The sequence below is a fragment of the Heteronotia binoei genome, chromosome 6 (genome assembly GCF_032191835.1).
Source record: "Heteronotia binoei isolate CCM8104 ecotype False Entrance Well chromosome 6, APGP_CSIRO_Hbin_v1, whole genome shotgun sequence".
NCBI classification, from domain to species: Eukaryota; Metazoa; Chordata; class Lepidosauria; order Squamata; family Gekkonidae; genus Heteronotia; species Heteronotia binoei.
The window spans coordinates 4,683,530-4,689,752 of record NC_083228.1 but is presented as its reverse complement, the minus strand read 5'-3'; positions in this window follow the sequence as shown (position 1 = coordinate 4,689,752).

Genomic DNA, 6,223 nt, shown 5'->3' with positions numbered 1-6,223 from the left:
CAGAAACCTTCCTTTCTGGAAAAGCTGCATCATCTATGCACACACCACCAATTTTAAAAACCACCCTACAAACAAACTAGATGTGAGATGCTCTTTCTGATTCTAGAATAATGTGTACATTTTTGCCCAACTCTCCCTGTACTTGTTCCACTTCCCTTCCCAGGGTGGTTTTATTTTTAGCAGAGATAAACACTCTGAGGCACTTTAATGGCACTTTTGTATAGACAATCTGGTTTTTCTCATTTTTAGCCCCTCAAGTCAAGTGGGGGAAGGGGAGAGAAAGGAAAATGGATGACTCTCTTTCTGTTCTCATATTAAAATGCCCCCCCCCCAAAAAAAATTGTGCTAAGAAAACTCAAATTCCATGCTGAAATTCTGTATATCAGCAAAGGTGAGAGCTCAGTTTTCACGCTTTATTGAGATTATAAAAAGTGTCTTGCTGGGTCACACCAAAGGTCCTTCTTTTCAGGCTGAACCAGAGGAGATCCTGGAAGTTCATTGTTTGCAGCTCTCAATGTTTACAAGATTTAAGTTCTCAGGGAAACCGGGCTGGGACGACCTCACACTATTTCCCCAAGATGAAAGGGCCTGAAGAGTCACTCTTTGCCCTTCCGGAGAAACTAAACACATGCTGATGGGTGACACATGAGCTTCTTCAATGGGGCAAACTGGAAACTGTGGGAGGTATGAGCCCCATCACCTTTTTAAAAACACAAAAGCTATGTAGAATGTATCATTTCCTTGTAAGAAAATTACTGTGTCCCCCTGATTGCTTTGGGTGTCTTGTTCTGTATCTTTCAAAGTTCTACAATATCATTTTTAGAAAAAGTAGCAAGAATTGTAAATAGTATACCTTCCATTCGCATCATGCAGTCATTATAATACTGGCCATTTTATTTTCAAAACTTTCCCTAATAGTTTGTACCACAGAATTCACCTAGGGTTTCCAATCCCCAGGTGGGGGCAGGGGATCTCCCAGTTTGGAGGCCCTCCCCCGCTTCAGGGTCATCAGAAAGCTTGAGGGGGGAGGGAAATGTCTGTTGGGCACTCCATTATTCCCTATGGAGACAAAGTCCCATAGGGTATAATGGAGAATTGATCTGTGGGTATCTGGGGGGGGCGCTATTTTTTGAGATAGAGGTACCAAATTTTCAGCATAGCTTCCAGTGCCTCTCCCCAAAATACCCTCGAAGTTTCAAAAAGATTGGACCAGGGGGTCCAATTCCATGAGCCCCAAAAGAAGGTGCCCCTATCCTTCATTATTTCCAATGGAGGGAAGGCATTTAAAAGATGTGCAGCCTCTTTAAATGTGATGGCCAGAACTCCCTTCAGAGTTCAATTATGCTTGTCACAACCTTGTTCCTGGCTCCACTCCCAATGTCTCCTGGCTCCACCCCCAAAGTCCCCATTTCTTCTTCATGCACTCTGGAGATCTTCATCATACCCTGAATAATCCTGCATTCTGAATAATGTTGTGTCACCTGCAAAATTGACTACCCACTGCTCAACCTTGATTCCAAAACACTTAAAAATAATTTAAATAGTACCAATTCCCTTTTTTAAAAAGCCTCTGTTAAAAAATCCTTTTTAAAAAGTAGGCTCAGTCAGCTCTTTGTAACAAGAACACATTTATTGAGAAGCACACACACACACACATACAAACTGGCAGTGCAAAATATATATGCAGTTAGAACATAGAAAACCGCACCCCCTCAGGCAGGCCCTCACCAATCCCACTGTGCCCTCTAGGAACCTTCATTTGCATTTCCCTCCAAAATGCCTCACTTTCTGACTGGCCGATTCTAGCAAAAGCCAATCAGAATATAGGCGTCAAGATCCTGGCCCACAATGGACGTTTGCCTCAAGCACAGTCATTAACCAAGTACATAACAGAGTTGGAGTCCGGTAGCACCTTTAAGACCAACAAAGTTTTTGTCATAATGTAAGCGTTCATGTGCATGCGCACTTCAGCAGACAATGGAACGGGGCACAATGAGCAGCGCTACATATAGCTGATGGGTAGTGGTTAAGCATGCAAAGCAGCACAAAGTTAGAATCCAACAGGAAAAATGTTGAAATTAAACTGAAAGAGCACAAAGTTTGGTGTGGATAGCATTTGTGTGGAACAACAACAAAGGCAGTAAACATGTCACAATTGAAGAATGATGGTGAAAATGTCACAAGGCAATAAATGCAGAGTCTGTTAATTGCTCTACTGCTCCTCAAGACTGGGTTAAACTGAGCAAATGTTTTCTCAGAGGTGTTACTGTCTACCTAATTTACTTTTTAACATACATTATAAACATCATTCCAGTTTGCCAATACAAAAATAATACATTAGAATAATGTGGAAGATGGGTTTATAGAATCATACAGTTGGAAGGACCTCCGGGGTCATCTAGTTCAACCACCTGCACAATGCAGAAAACTCACAAATCCCTCCCCCTAAATTCACAGGATCTGTATTGCTGTCAGATGGCCATCTAGCCTCTGTTTAAAAACCTCCAAGGAAGGAGAGCCCACCACCTCCCCAGGAAGTCTGTTCCACTGAGGAATCGCTCTAACATCAGTAAGTTCTTCCTAATGTTGAGCCGGAAACTCTTCATATTTAATTTCAACCCATTGGTTCTGGCCTGTCTTCTGGGGCCACAGAAAACAAATCTGTACCTTCCTCTATATGACAGCCATTCAAGTCCTTGAAGATGGTGATCATATCACCTCTCAGCTACCTCCTCTCCAGGCTAAACATCCCCAGCTCCTTCAACCTTTCTTTGTAGGACTTGGTCTCCAGACCCTTCACTCTCTTCGTCACCCTCCTCTGGACCCATTCCAGCTTGTCTATAACCTTCTTAAAATGTGGTGCCCAATACTCAATACTCCAGGTGAGGTCTTACCAGAGCAGAGGAAAGCCATACCATCACTTCATGTGAGCTGGATGCTCTCTCTCTCTCGGCTTGGCTTCGCGAACGAAGATTTAAGAAGGGTGCAATAGTCCACGCTATACTTTTGTTAATACAGCCCGAAATTGCATTTGCCTTTTTAGCCACCACATCACACTGTTGACTCATGTTCAGTGTATGTTCCACTAAGACCCCTAGATCCTTTTCAAACAGACTACTACTAAGACAAGTCTCCTCCATCCTATAATCAAGCATTGGAGTTTTCCTACCAAAATGCAGAACTTTACATTTATCCCTGTTAAAATTCATTTTATTGTTTCAGCCCAGTTTTCCTGCCATTCAAGATCATCCTGTATCCTGCTTCTGTCTTCTACTGCATTTGCAACCCCTCCCAATTGAGTATCATCTGCAAATTTAATAAGCATTCTCTCTATTCCTTCATCCAAATCATTTATAAAGATGTTGAACAAAACAGGTCCCAGGATAGATCCCTGAGGCACTCCACTTGTCACTCCAAGAGGATGAGGAACCATTCACAAGCACTCTTTGGTGCGATCTGTCAATCAGTTATATAACCACCTAACAGTAACAGGATCCAAACCACATCTTACCAACTTATCAACAAGGCTAATATGTGGAAACTTATCAAGCCTTCCTGAAATCAAGATAAACTATGTCTACAGCATTCCCCTCATCTAGCAAGGTAGTAATTTTTTCAAAAAAAGAGATCAGGTAAGTCTGACATGACTTGTTCTTGAGAAACCCATGCTGGCTCTTAGTAATGACAACCATCCTTTCTAAATGTTCCAGCACTGACTGACTGATGTTTTGTTCTAAAATTTTTCAAGGTATAGACATCAAACTGATGGCTGGTAGGTACCCGGATCCTCTTTTACATAAGAACAGAAGAAAAGCCATGTAGGATCAGTCCAATGGCCCATCCAGTCCAACACTGTGTCACACAGTAGCCAAAAAACCCAGGTACCATCAGGAGGCCCATCAGTGGGGCCAGGACACTAGAAGCCCTCACACTGTTGTCCCTCCCAAGCACCAAGAATACAGAGCATCACTTGCCCCAAATAGAGATTTTCAACAATATGCTGTGACTAATAGCCACTGATGGATCTCTGCTTCATATGCTTATCCAATCCCCTCTTCATATGCTTATCCAATCCCCTATGCTTGCAACCGCCACCACCTCCTGTGGCAGTGAATTCCACATGTCAATCACCCTTTGGGTGAAGTACTTCCTTTTATCTGTTCTAACCCGACTGCTCAGCAATTTCATTGAGTGCCCACAAGTTCTCATATTGTGAGAAAGGGAGAAAACTACTTCTCTATCCCATGCATAATCTTGTAAACCTCTATCATGTCACCCCTGAGCAATACTCCCTCTAAGCTGTGGAGTCTTGTGAGTAAGAATTTTACTTTGTGAGCTACTGGCATTAAAGTTGTGAGATGCTGCATCAATTACGTTGCGCTGGGGCCATTTTTCCTGAAGACAAAAATGTGTGAGCTGAAGGCTAAAAAGCTATGAGGTGGCTCACACTAACGCAGCTTAGAGGAAACCCTGCCCCTGAGTCGATGTTTCTCCAGGCTAAAGAACCCCAAGCGTTTTAACCTCTTTATAGGGAAAGTGTTTCAACCGTTTAATCATTCTAGTTGCCTTTTTCTGCACACTTTCCAATGCCACTTTTTTTGAGGGGCGGTAACCAGAATTGTACACAGTACTCCAAATGAAGCCACACCATCCATTTACACAGGGGCATTATGATACTGGCTGATTTGTTTTTAATTCCCAACATAGACCTTCTTGACTGAGATAGGGTGTAAAAACGCGAAAAGAAGACTTCCCCGCCTTTTTTACCGGCATCAGACGACCAGCAAACACGAACTGTAACTTGACTCAAAGTAATGGCACACAAAACCACAAGAGGGCAGCAACATCTTGACTGATTTGAATGAGGTTAATATGAACAGACATACTGAAGCCCTTATATGTCTTATAATTAATGAATAGTGATTATTGGTTTTTTCTCAATTTTAATAGAGGTCTTGATTGATATAAGAGGTAAAATTAATTTAATAGATATAAAACTAATGAATTTGACTGATGATGATATTTAGGAGTTATTATAAATTAATGAAAATTTATTTATACTTTTGAAATCTACACAAATAATACAATTGATATGAGACAAGACTAATTTATTGGAACACTGATTACAAAATTAATGAGTTTTAAATATTGCTGGTTATAAGTGCATTTTTGATGGTAATAAAAAACTGATATATTTAGATATTGTAGAGGTACAAATAGTTAGTGGTAGTTATGAAAAATTTCTTTTATAAAATATTTAGAATGGTTAATAAGGGAACTACAGCTAAAGGAAAACTTATGTACGCAAAAGTGTACTTGTGTTATGTTAAGTAATGTATAATGAAATTTGGTTGAGTATTCAGAAATACTTTATGATTTATGAGTTTGAAATAGTGCGTTTAAAGAATTTATTTTGAGATTGAGGAAAATTTACTTGGAGAAAATTGTTTCAATGTCTAATTTAAGATTAAATTTATATTATTTATTAAATTTTAGATAGAATTCAAATTTATTTATGAGGTAGGATTGATTAGGTTGGAAACTTTATGTGACTGAAAGTTAACTGTCACCTTTTTTTTTTTGTAAAATGGTATATAAACTAGCCTGCTAAAAAATTTTCAGAGAGGGAAGGAAGGAATGGTCTATTTTGTACTTTAGTGTTGATTGAAAGATATTTAGTTCTCATGGTTTTCCTAGGAAAACGTTTACGTTATATTTAAGAAAAAGTTTTGTGATTCTGTATAAGTGAAGATTTGAACAACGCCCCCCAGTGGCTGTAAATGTTTAGTGAGAGAGAAGGTTAGTCTTTTCAGACAAGAAAGCATTGTAATAGCTTTCTTTTTTCTTTTATTGTCTTCTCACCCTATTCTTGTTTAGTATAAGGGGAGGAGTCTCTGAAAAGCTTCCCTAATTAGGGGAATTACGTTTAGGATTTCTTGTTCTTGTTGTAGTTTGTTAAGTGGTGTTGTGTTGTGACACCATTGATTTCTTCTTCCTTTGTTTTGTTTAATTAATTTAAAAGATGGTACGTGCATATAAGCTCCTTAGTTGGAATTGTAGAGGCCTCAACAACATTGTAAAACGTAAAAGACTTCTCAACACTATGCAGAGAGTTAGAGCAAATATAGTTTGTCCACAGGAGACACATCTAAAAAATACGAATGGAAAATTATTGTCTTCAAATTGGTTTAACCAGAGTTATTTGGTGGCAGGGACATCAAAA